The sequence below is a fragment of the Pleurodeles waltl genome, chromosome 8 (genome assembly GCF_031143425.1).
Source record: "Pleurodeles waltl isolate 20211129_DDA chromosome 8, aPleWal1.hap1.20221129, whole genome shotgun sequence".
NCBI classification, from domain to species: domain Eukaryota; kingdom Metazoa; phylum Chordata; class Amphibia; order Caudata; family Salamandridae; genus Pleurodeles; species Pleurodeles waltl.
In genome coordinates this window covers 942,844,817-942,857,444 of record NC_090447.1, presented here as the reverse complement: position 1 = coordinate 942,857,444, position 12,628 = coordinate 942,844,817, and positions in this window count along the sequence as shown.

Here is a 12,628-nt window from a genome sequence, read left to right as displayed (position 1 = left end):
TGCCATCGCCAAGGATGTCCGGACCCTGAGGGTCCACCAAAGACGAAGCACCCACTGCCGTAAAAGATGGGAGGACATTCACCGCTGGAGCAAGAAGATGGCGGAATCTCAGCTGGGGATGGCCTCCCAACGTGGGAGGGGTGCCCGTTGCACCATGACCCCCCTGATGTTCCGGATCCTGGCGGTGGCCTACCCTGAGTTGGATGGGCGCATGAGGGCATCACAGCAGACACAAGGGGGTGAGTACACTCACATTCTCATGACTTAGCATGCAGTGGAGGTGTCTGGGTGGGGGAGGAGGGCTGTGGGTTTCCCTAGGCCAAGGCAAGTTCCGTAGGCTAGGCCCCTCCGGAATCCAGGTCATGTGCCACTCCACCCCACCTCTGAGAGTCAAGTACATGCCCTTGTGTCATCTATATGGGTAGATGACAATCATAGCCATGTACGCCATATCCCAGGAATTGCATCTGTAGAGGTCAAGAGCACGGCGTAGTGCAGTGGGCTGCTGTGTCTGTATTGTCCGCCAATGGTAGCGGTAAGCCATGCACTCAACCTGTCTTTCTTCTGTTTCCCCACCCCTTTTTTGTGGTCTCCCTGTTCTGTTGTGCATCAGCATCATCAGGCGGAGGTACAGTGGCACCGGAGCACGAGGGGGCTGCGTCCCACATGGCCATGGATGGCCACACCACGGACACAGAATACACCAGTGTGACGGAGGGCGAGGGGAGCTTCGCGTCGGTGACCGGATCAGCAAACAGCGACACGGTCTCGTCCTACGATGGGAGCTCCCTTGTGGTGGCGGCACCATCTGTGCCCCCCACTTCTACAGGTACAGCCGCCACCCCCCCTACCAGCACCACCCTCCCAGCAGCCCACCAGCCTTCGCTCCATGCCCGCTCACCCAGGAGGGTAGGCATCACCTTCGCGACAGGCCCCTCAGCCCCTGCCCCTGTCACCCCTGCTGCCCTCAGTGAGGAGGCCATTGACCTCCTCAGGTCACTCACTGTTGGGCAGTCTACCATTGTGAATGCCATCCAGGGTGTAGAAAGGCAGTTGCAACAAACAAATGCATTCCTGGAGGGCATTCATTCTGATCAGGCTGCCCATCATTGAACCCTGCAATCTCTGGCCTCAGCACTGATGGCAGCCATTGTCCCTGTTTGTAGCCTTCCCCCTCCAACTTCCTCCACCCAGACCCAATCCCCTGTACCCCAGCCTATCCCAAGCACACCATCAGACCAGCCTTTACACACCTCAACACACAAGGGCAGCTCTGGCAAACATAGGCACCACACATCCCACAGGCACTCACACAAGCATCACCCACATACAGACACAGCAACATCCACTGCCTCCACTGTGTCCCCCTCCTTGTCGTCTTCTTCCTCCCTCCCAGTGTCGTCTACACTCTCACCTGCATGCACTACCACAACAGCCACTAGGACTCGCACCAGAACACCCAGCACCACACCCCGCTCACCTGCACTCACCACCCCACTACCATTTACACGTCCCCTGTGTCCTCTCCCAGTGTGTCTGTGACGCCCCCTCCCAAAGTACACAAACGAGGACACCCACACACTTAACATCCATCCACCTCACAACAGCCTCCAGAACCTGCACCTGCACCCAAATCATCTAAAGTTACACCTCCTACAACCACCTCCTCTTCCTCCACTCCCAGACCCCCTCCAGCTACCCATCCCAGTGTTCGTCAGAAACTTTTCCTGAGCAACCTTGACCTCTGTCCCACCACCCCCCCTCCAATTCATAGGTCCCGTACTAGCACCTCAGCCAAAAAAAGTCTGGTACCAGTGGTGCGTGTTAGAGGTATGTGGAGTGCACCGGCCACCAGGGCAGCCAGTGTGACACGCAGCCAAAGCACTGCCAGTCCACCCCCTGTAAAGCACCAGAAGTTGGACAGTGCCCGACAGGAAAGTGTGAAGCCTCCTGCCGGCAAAGCCACCCACAAGGGTTCCGGGGGGAGTGTTGAGTCAGTTGTGACCCCTCCCAAGGTGGTGAAGGGGCAGAAGAAGTCTCCAAAGTCTGGGAGGAACAGCACGGCGGAGAAGGCCGCTATCCTCCCCGCTGGCCAGGACGCCACCGCCAGCCCCATCGTCACTGGTCTGGAGACCACCGCCAGAGTCAGTGCCCTGGAGGGCAGCACTGTTGTCACTGGTCCGGAGACTAGCGGCAGTGCCCTGGAGAGCCCCGGCACCCACAGCCCCGCTGGACACTGAGGGACCGTCATGCCACACACCGCTGCACAGGTCACAGACAGCAAAGTCAAGCACCGCTGAACAGGGCAAAGGCCACCCTGGCAAGCACCACTAAACAAGGCAAGCACCGCTGAACAGGTCAGAAACGGCTAAGTCAAGCACCGCTGAACAGGGCAAAGACCGCCATGGCAAGCACCGCTGAACAGGTCAGAAACGGCTAAGTCAAGCACCGCTGAACAGGGCAAAGACCGCCATGGCAAGCACCGCTAAACAAGGCAAGCACCGCTGAACAGGTCAGAGACTGCCAACTCAAGCACCGCTGAACAGGGCAAAGACCGCCATGGCAAGCACCGCTGCACAGGTCACAGACAGCAAAGTCAAGCACCGCTGAACAGGGCAAAGACCGCCATGGCAAGCACCGCTGAACAAGGCAAGCACTGCTGAACAGGTCAGAGACTGCCAACTCAAGCACCGCTGAACAGGGCAGAAACTGCCAACTCAAGCACCGCTGAACAGGGCAAAGACCGCCATGGCAAGCATCGTTAGCCCATGTGCGGCTGGGACGGAACTGGGACCGTCACGAGGAGCGTGATGCACTCTGGGCACCAGTCCCCCTCCAGAACCAGTGGAGAACTGCATCCACTACCTGATTCCTTCACAGGATGAAGCACTCTGTGCACCAGTCCCCCTCCAGAACCAGTGGAGAACTGCATCCACTACCTGAATCCTTCACAGGATGAAGCACTCTGGGCACCAGTCCCCCTCCAGAACCAGTGGAGAACTGCATCCACTTGAGAGACTGTGGCTTTGCACTCCCCAGGATGGTAGAGTGGGCAAACCACCCACTGTAGAGACTTGAGAGACTGTGGCTTTACACTCCCCAGGATGTAACAGTGGGCAACCCACCCACTGTAGAGACTTGAGAGTCTGTGGCTTTGCACTCCCCAGGATGGTACAGTGGGCAAACCACCCACTGTATAGACTTGAGAGACTGTGGCTTTGCACTCCCCAGGATGGTACAGTGGGCAACCCACCCACTGTAGAGACTTGAGAGACTGTGACTTTGCACTCCCCAGGATGGTACAGTGGGCAACCCACCCATTGTAGAGACTTGAGAGACTGTGGCGTTGCACTCCCCAGGATACATCAATGGGCATGGAGCCCCGTCGTGGATCTGGCTTTGCACTCATCCGGCTGAGGTGCCCCCCCTTCCCTTCCCCCTGAGGTGCCTGTTGTATTACTATCTGATGCCCCTGCAGTGGTCTCTCCGTTTGTGGACAGGTATCTAGTGTGGGCCTCGCCCATGCATTTTGGGCCCAGTGGTCCACGGACATTGAATTGTGTATACCTGGACTAGTAATCGTGATGTATATATTTGGAATGTGTATATATTTCTGTATATATGAGCTTACTGTATTTTTATTCATTACAATAGTTATACTGATTCCCTTTTGTCTTTGCATTCTTCTGGGGGGGTTGTGGGTTGTGACTGTGTTGTTTGGATAAGCATTAATGTGTGTGTTGTAGTGGGTGAGGTTCGGGGTGGGGGTGTTGCGTGTGTGTGTCCCTGACTTTTGCCTCTCCCCTCCCCTATGTCATAGGTGCAGTACTCACTGTTGTCTTCGGCGCCGCCATTGCTGATGGTCGTAGAAGAGCAGGTAGACAAGCCCAGGGAGTATTTGGAGTTCGGGCTCCATGGTGCCCTCCTTCCTCGTGGCGTGTGTTAAGGTGAGCGTTTTCCCATTGCAAAAGCTGTTTCCGCCGTGTTTTTATCCACGGTGAATCCGCCCCGGAAAAGGTGGCGGATTGGCCTGTTGTGATACTGTGGGCGGTACATTGTCTCCCGCCTGTCTGTTGGCGGTGACCGCCGCGCTGCTTGTCTGTACCGCCGTGGCGGTCGCAGTGTTAAAGCGGCTGTCTATGTTGGCTGTTTCCGCCACGGTCATAATTCCCTTTTTTTCTCTGCCGGCCTGTTTGCGGTATTACCGCATCTTTAACACCGTCCGCCAGGGTTGTAATGACCCCTAAAGTTTATTAAACCTCATGAGGTGGTAGCACAGTTTAAACAGCACCCTTCGGTAACGTTTGAAGAAGCACACTGAACTAAGAGAGCATGTTCCTTTTATACCCATGCAGGGGCTAAAAGAAGGTGGTACAATTATAAAAGCAAGACTTATATACATATAAGGTCATATGGAAATGCACAGTCGACAGGTAGGAGGGGCTAACAGTGTTCAAGGACTAGTAGACACATTACTGTCGGTTACTAATTACTAATAGCTGCAGACCTTACTGGGCATGTGCAAAGTGGGAGATGCTAAATATAACTTGTCACTAGACAGATTTTCAAGAGTAGTTTACATGAAGGTAGGACAGAGCACCTGGTGAGCACATGGCAGCATGTGGCAGAGATAATGGCTGCCATGAATACAAAATGGATTCCGCGAAATGTTCACAATAGTTGCTAAATACAAGATGTCTTCTGCTAATGCTTAATCTAATCGCTACTAAATTACAACACTACAACTCTCACAATGCACCTATTCAACCTATGGAGTTGCTCCAAATGTCTCTAAACTTCTGGATCTTCTTCCAGAGGTCATTTTTGGGTCCTTGAAATGTCCACAACTTGATCCAAGGTGCCAGAAGCTCTGAGTTGCGCCTAGGGAGTTGGGGCTACAATTCCCAGAATGTACCTGGTCAGAATCCTCAAATGGCCACTGTACACTGGTCAAGTGGGCTCTGCTTGCAGGATTTGATGCAGGGAACGCTGGGCAGCTCCCTTGTACCTGCAGAAAACAGGGAGTCCCTTCTTGCAGCAGTAGAAGACAGGCAAAGTCCCTTTAGTGGTGAAGCGCAAGTGTGCAGCTGGTGCAGTCCTGCTGCCAGAGGCTGGCCAATCAGAGGAGGGCACTACAGAATTGAAATTGGCAACTTTCAGGTAGAGCTTTAAAACTCTTAACCTGAATTAGTTATATTAAATCAAACAATTGCAAGTTGTGGGATTCATTATAACAATTATTTGAAACCAAGCTCAAGGTATCATGCACGTATGAGGAATTTGTTAATTAAAATTAAATCTCCCTATTTTAGCATATCAAGGCAATTCAGTACAGTGAGGGAAAGGCAAATTTGGCTATTTTAACTCATCAGGGATATAAAACAATTTGTATAAGGTCCCTGCTTATAGTTACATGGCACCAACCCTAGGGGCACATATTGCACATTTTAGGGGTCACAAATATGTAAAAATAAGGTAGTTTAAGACTTTGGAAGTACTTTTAATTCCAAAGTGGAATTTCCATATAACGTTCATTTAAAAGAAGCCAGCAAAGCAGGCCTGCCTCTAACATGACCCTGGGCACATCAGCAGTGCATTTCTGGGTGCACTACCTATGCTGTGGTCCCTAAACCTACTTGCCCTACCATATACTAGGGACTTATAAGTAGGTTGACATAGCCAATTATAATTAGCCTAATTTGCATACACACTTTAGACAGAGACTGGTTAGCAGTACCCAGAGCACCATCAGAGTCAGGAAAACACCAGCAAAAAGTGAAAAATTGGGTCAAAAAGTTATGGGGCCTCTGCAATCAGCCAACTTTTCTTACAGTAAGCCAATGTTGTCATACTTTAAGTAGAAGGCACATGCACTTTAACACTAGTTAGCATTGGTTAAGTGTCACAAGTCCTCAAGCCAGCAAAAATGAAGCCAGCAAAGCAGGAGGTCAGAGTCAAAAACGTCAGAATAAACCACCCCAGGGATGTCTGATCAAACACTCCTGTTAGAATGTACGTGATTGTTGAAAATCACGACAATTATGAATGTAACATTTCACCACTTCTCTGAGTAACAAATCTTGTTGTTCTTGAACTGGTTTACTTTAAATGGGATCCAGTGGACATATTTACATAATTCCACAAATTGCAGCATCAAGATGTACGAATCACCCGTTATTTCCCATGAAAAAAGATAAATATATAGCTGCCCAACAATGAAGAGTATATATTCTGGTGCAATCTGCATTACATTTTCGTTGGCAATAGAGTAAATAGATCTCTAAAAGTTTGAAATGTTAGTACTGTCCAGATGGTTCTTCTGTTAGGGAGTATAAATGCAGCTAATAAAACCAGCATCGTTCTGTAGGAGTTACCTTCCATAATGCACTGACCAAAGATAATAGAACTCCTACAGTAAGTGCAAACTGCCTCTTGAATAGTGCCAATATTAAAGTAGAATATAAAGAAACAATTGTTTCTTTAAAAGATGCATACAAAGAACCATAGAAGCAACATGGATTGCTAGGTGTCAACTAAAGCATTGCATTGTGGAATGACTAACAAAGAAAAGTAGGTAACTGAGTTACAGAGAGTAGTATTATTCTGTTAAAAGATGTACCAATCCAAACTCTCCATGACCTACATTTACTGCTCTATGCTACAGATAACCACCATCCAACATAGGCAAAATCAATTTAGAACTTTTTGAACAGCTTCAGCAATGTCTAAAATAGGGCTGAAGGATAATATCTACAGAAAAGTAACAAGAAAATTCTACATTTCCAAAATATGCTTGGAATGTGAATTAGTTTGCATCTTCAATGAAATTTCACTATGACCGGATGGGGAAAACCAAATTAGATGAAGAGTATCCATCAAATCAGTGGAATATATTCAACATATCTTTTTTGCTTCCTTTGTGCCAGCAATAATTACCCTTTCTATTCTGCCAGTTTTGAATGGCTACCAAAAGTATAGTTCACACATTTCTTGACTGTTTAGAACTTCAGAAACTCTGCTTGTTAAACCCTCCCATTCTCTTGATGGAACCTGCTTAACATTGAGATGGTGGGGACAGGTAATTGATATGTGTCACATTTAATTGTATTTACTTTATATTGCAGGTGTGTGCAAGCCTAACACACAGACACACCTGTGCACATATTCACACACACACATGTACACTACAGACAAATGACAATGGTATTTGTCAGGGATGTGTCCTGGATTCCACCCTTACTAAACAAAATTGTGCTCAACTTGCCATGATAGTTGAACTATAAGGAAGTGATTTTGATTCGTTCAGTGTAAGTCTATTCAGTCGTTTTTGAGTAATTAGATTTAAAAAATGTGTCTTGATTGGATTCCAATGTATTTAAAGTTAAATATATTTGGACTTTTTAGTCTATGGATAATGAGCAAAACTGTGCTGTGTCAATGAAATCAGGCAGAGCAAAGACCCCTTTTCACTCATCATTCATTTAGAATCCACTCAAACCTGGGTCTACTGATCTGAAGTTCCCTGACTGTCTGACTACAACAGAGACATGTTTGTTTAAGTTGCCAATACAGATTTTGCGGACTCAGTCCTCTAGTTCTGAAACATAAAAATGAAAATATCATAAGAAGGCAGGGTATCACCTCATTCCCTGTCTTGGGAAAGGGGCACTGCTTAGGTCAAAATAAAAAAAATAACATTTTGTCACTGGTTTGTGGTCTAAAGTGCCATGAAGTTTGTTGTGTCAATAAATCCCAGATCTATGTTTGGCAGTTCTCAAATCCATGAACCTCAGTTAATAGTTCATAAACCCACACAGCACTGAGGGTTCTCATTGGACATCCCATTGAGATTGAAGTCTCCCTACTGAGACCCACAAGAGTTTCAAAAAGGACCCATAAACCTCTGTGGGACTGTAAACTCAAACATTTATTTCTGGAACTCAAAACAAACTTTAAAAAAAAAGAAAGAAAAAAGGAGGTCAGCCTTCAATTGCAGCAAGTTGTGTGCAAAATATGAGACCTACCAACTCTTTACTCAGCTGAAGGCTGTGCACATCAGGGTGTGATACCCAGAGATAGCTGGGCATAGGGTGTTGGTGAAGGCCATGCTCTGTATCCAGTCCTGGTTATGCATGTCCAAATGTGTCCAAACATCATGGATGCTGTGGGTTTGGGGGTTGCTACCACATTTTATTTTGTTATGTGGTGCTGTAGTGCTTTAATCTGCAGCCAATCAGAAGACAGTGGTGCTACTGGCAGATGCATATTTGTGTCAAGTGAGGGTTATGTAAACACATAGTGCAGTCCAGATATAACATTTAACCTTTGGTGCCATAGTTACATTCCATGCATAAGAAAAACAATGGATGAATAAGCTAACTTTTCTAAACAGAGACTTTCAATTAAACAGCACATGTTGTAGGGGGGAACACATTGGGAATTCTGTATTGTTTATTGATGATAACCAGAAAAGAGATCTAAAGGCAATAAAACAAACTGAAAATTGGTGGGACCACAATAGAAATGATTTTCAAAATTGTTCTCCAACATGTCAAATTGTTTGACAATATCATATGCACAGCTAGACATCTCTGAAGGGTCACCCGCATAATATTTACCTCCACCCTCCCTATTTGTTTAATTTTTGTGTCCGCCTTAGGACTCTGTTCACTTTACCATTGATAATCAGAGCTAAAGTGCTTGTGCTCACTCCCTAAAACATGGTGAAATTGGCTTACATTCAATAGGCACCTTTAATTTACTTGTACGTGCCTAATAAAGTGGTAATACATGTGCTAAGGGCCTGTAAATTAAATGATAGGAGTGGGCCTACGGCACCTATTGTGTCATTCACTTATGTAATCCTCTGAAATATGCTTCTGGCCTGCCATTGCAGCCTCAAGACAGTGCTACACTGCCATGTTGAATTGGCATTTAAAATCCCTTGCAAAGCCTTAAACTCCACTTTTAATGGATATAATGCACTCCTAAGGTAGGTCCTAGGTAGCACATAGGGCAGCGTGCTATGTAATTAAAAGGCTGGACACATTCCTTTAAGTATTTCAAGTCCTGGTAGTGAGAAATTAACAAATGTGTTTTTCACTACTGACAGGCCTACATCTCCCATAGGATATAATTGGATTAACTTATTACATTAAAAAAAGTGCTTGATTTTTTATTGATAGCAGGTAGAAATTATTTTTTTGTGTCTACAGAATTATAATTCAAAATTATCTTTAATGGTAAAGTCGGAGTTCAATTAACAAATCTGAAAATGCCACTTTTATAAAGTTGGTATTTTTCTGGCCTAACCATTTGAGGTCTGCAGCCTGCTCCTGGTTCACATGACTAGGTATCAGTGGGAGGTTGTCTTTGTATAATCCTCCCATATGTAAGTATTTCCCTAGAATAAGTCCCATGTGTGCCCAGAGCCTGTAAATCAAATGCTACCCGTAGGGTTGCAGCATCACCCACATGAGTAGCCCTGTAAACATGCCTCAGACCTGCCAATGCAGTGTGTGTGTGTGTGTGGGCAGTTTTAAACTGCCATTTCGACCTGCAAGTGCACTCACTTGTCAGGCCCAAATCTTCCCTTTTACTGCTAATAAATCACCCCTAAAATAAACCCAAGGAGCCCCATGGGCAAGGTGCAGTGTATTTAAAAGGTAGGGCATGTACTGGTGTGTTTCACAAGTCCGGATAGTGAACTACTCGAATTCACCATTGCAAGACCTGTCTCTTCCATTGGGTAACATGGGTATTGCCTTGAAATACATTTTAAGTGTAATTTCCCAGTGAGAGCAGATACAGATAATTTAAAAATAAATTTTTTGGTGAAATTGGTTTTTAAATTGTAGGTTTGAAAATGCCACTTTTAGAAAGTGGGCATTTTCTTGCTTAATCATTCTGTGCCTCTGTCTTTCTGTGGAATGCAAGTCTGGGTCAGGATTAGAGCTAGGCTGTTTATGCATTCTTGCCAAGTGGTGCCAAATCCAGTTCCTGTTCCCTTGGAAGTGAGCTCTAGTGCAACCAAGAAGAAAGTATGCACATCAACTCCAGATCAACTTCTGAACCGGCACTGCTCTTTGACTCTGAACCCACTGCCTGCACGGGATCCGTGATCCCCGCTGAATGCAATGACCATGGCTTGCAACACAGGTCCGATGCTGCCGCAGCACCTCTGAACTCTTGCCACAGCATGAGTCTCATGTGCTGTGTCATCGATGCCTGTGACACCCAACTCCGACTCCGTCGCAGCACCTGTGGCCCTGTGGTGAGATTGTGACTCCGCAAAGTCAACACCTTGCGACATCACCTGCTGGAATCATCGACCCCGCCTTGTTGTAAGTAACTGGGTCCTGGCCAGTGGCGCTGAATCACCACTCCTGCAATGGTAAGGAACCAGGGGCCAGATGTAGCAAAGGGTTTGCGCCTCGCAAACGGCGAAAAATGCCGTTTGCGAGGCGCAAAAGCCTCTCTGCTATGCAGAAATGCATTTTGCGAGTCGGATCCGACTCGCAAAATGCATTTCCGACTCGCAAATAGGAAGGGGTGTTCCCTTCCCATTTGCGACTCGCAATGCTATGCAATTTCATTTGCGCCCGCGAAAGCGGTCGCAAATGAAATCGCTGTTACCATCCACTTGAAGTGGATGGTAACCCATTCGCAAACGGGAAGGGGTCCCCATGGGACCCTTTCCCCTTTGTGAATGATCACAAAAACAATTTTTCAGAGCAGGTAGTGGTCCTATGGACCACTGCCTCCTCTGAAAAATACCGAAACAAAAGGTTTCGGGTTTTTTTCTAAGTGCAGCTCGTTTTCCTTTAAGGAAAACGGGCTGCAGATAGAAAAAAAAAACTGCTTTATTAAAAAGCAGTGACGGACATGGTGGTCTGCTGTCTCCAGCAGGCCACCATCCCCGTGAGTGCCCATACTCGCAATGGGGTCGCAAACTGCGACCCACCTCATAAATATTTGTGAGGTGGGTCTTTGCGACCCCATTGCGAGTTGCAGAAGGTGGCTGAGACACCTTTCTGCATAGCAAATTGCGACTTGCAATTTGCGAGTCTCACGGACTCGCAAATTGCAAGTCGCAATTTGCTTTCTTCCTACATCTGGCCCCAACTCCTCTCTTTCCGTGCCCAGCAGTAAGGAGCCGCCTCCTCACCTCCCCGGTAGCAGTAAGGAACAGATGAGCACCGAACCCAGAGACACTTCACCTCCCTGACTCCGTGAAATGTCTTAGTTTCCTCATCATTTTACAAGGTACTGTATCCAGGATCTGTGACCAGCCTGCATCCCCTCGTGAGTGGCGTTGAACTGTTTGAAGCAACTCCATCAAGGCGCCCTGATAGCACCTGTGGGAGCTATTGGGATTCTACGATTAAATCCTTAAAAATTCATATCTTTCGGTGTGTATGTTGGATTTTTGTAATTTTTATGTTGTTTTACTCACATACATATTGGCTATTTTTTAAAACTGGTATGGAGAACTTTTGTGGTGTTTTCTCTGTGTTACTGTGTGTTGTGTACAAATACTTTACACAATGCCTCAGAGATAAGTCTACCTGCTTGAGCCAAGCTACCAATGGGGCGAGAAGGGGTTATCTTAGCTGTTTGACTCCCTTACCCTGACTAGAGTGAGCTTCCCTACTTGGACAGGCTGCAAACTATTGCCAACTGGGAACCTCATTTTCCACACATAATATATCACTTCACAAGACTCAGGCTCACACATGCAAAGAACTTCACACTAACCCATTGTACCTGCAGATAGACTTGGACTAGGGCAGGGATGCAGAAAATTCCAGACATTTCTGTGCTGGGATGCCTCCAGACGTTTCTTACACTTCAAAGCGGGCACCAGGAAATGTAAAGGAGACCCTTATACCAGCTCTTCTGTTCACTCCTGGACCTGCATAAGGGTTCTCAGAAGACTACCTGTTGCTGTGGTGTGGTGAGTACTTCAGTAGACTACCTTGCTGCACCAAGAAGGATTGCTTTGCTACCTGAAGCCTTCCCTGTGCCCTCAGAAGTCTCCCCTGCTGTTTGATACCTACTCTTCTACTTGAACCAAGGACTTCCATTGTGACTCCAAAGGCTGGAGTGACTCCAAGGGATGTGGAATCCTTATCAGAGCCTCAGTGACAGAAAAGAATCCATCCATCTTGACCTCACACCTGGACCCAGCCTGCATGACTCCCGACCCTCCAACTAGCTCCTCTCCAGTCCTTGACTCAAGGAAGTGGTGGAAAGGCTGCCCAGGTAGCCCAGACCTAAGCGTTGGGGCTTAGTCAGCTGCTATAGCCTGCAGCTCCATCCCAATGGAGATTTTCAATTTCCAAAAAAGATACCAAGTGCAAACATAGGAATCTTCACAGGAACTTCGTCTTGCTGCACCCTGAAAATGATGCTTCCTTCTCCACAGCCGGCTTCCTTGCCCCATCTAACTCCAAAGTAAAGTGGAGATGTGTCCCCATCCACTTCATGGATCGGACCGATGTTCCACCACAGTTGGCCTTAATGTTTTACTTTGCCCTGCTCTAGCACAAATACATGTCCACAGTTGACACTTTCATCTTTTAGGTTATATTTTACACTTTAAACATTCAGAATTCTGAATTTGTGT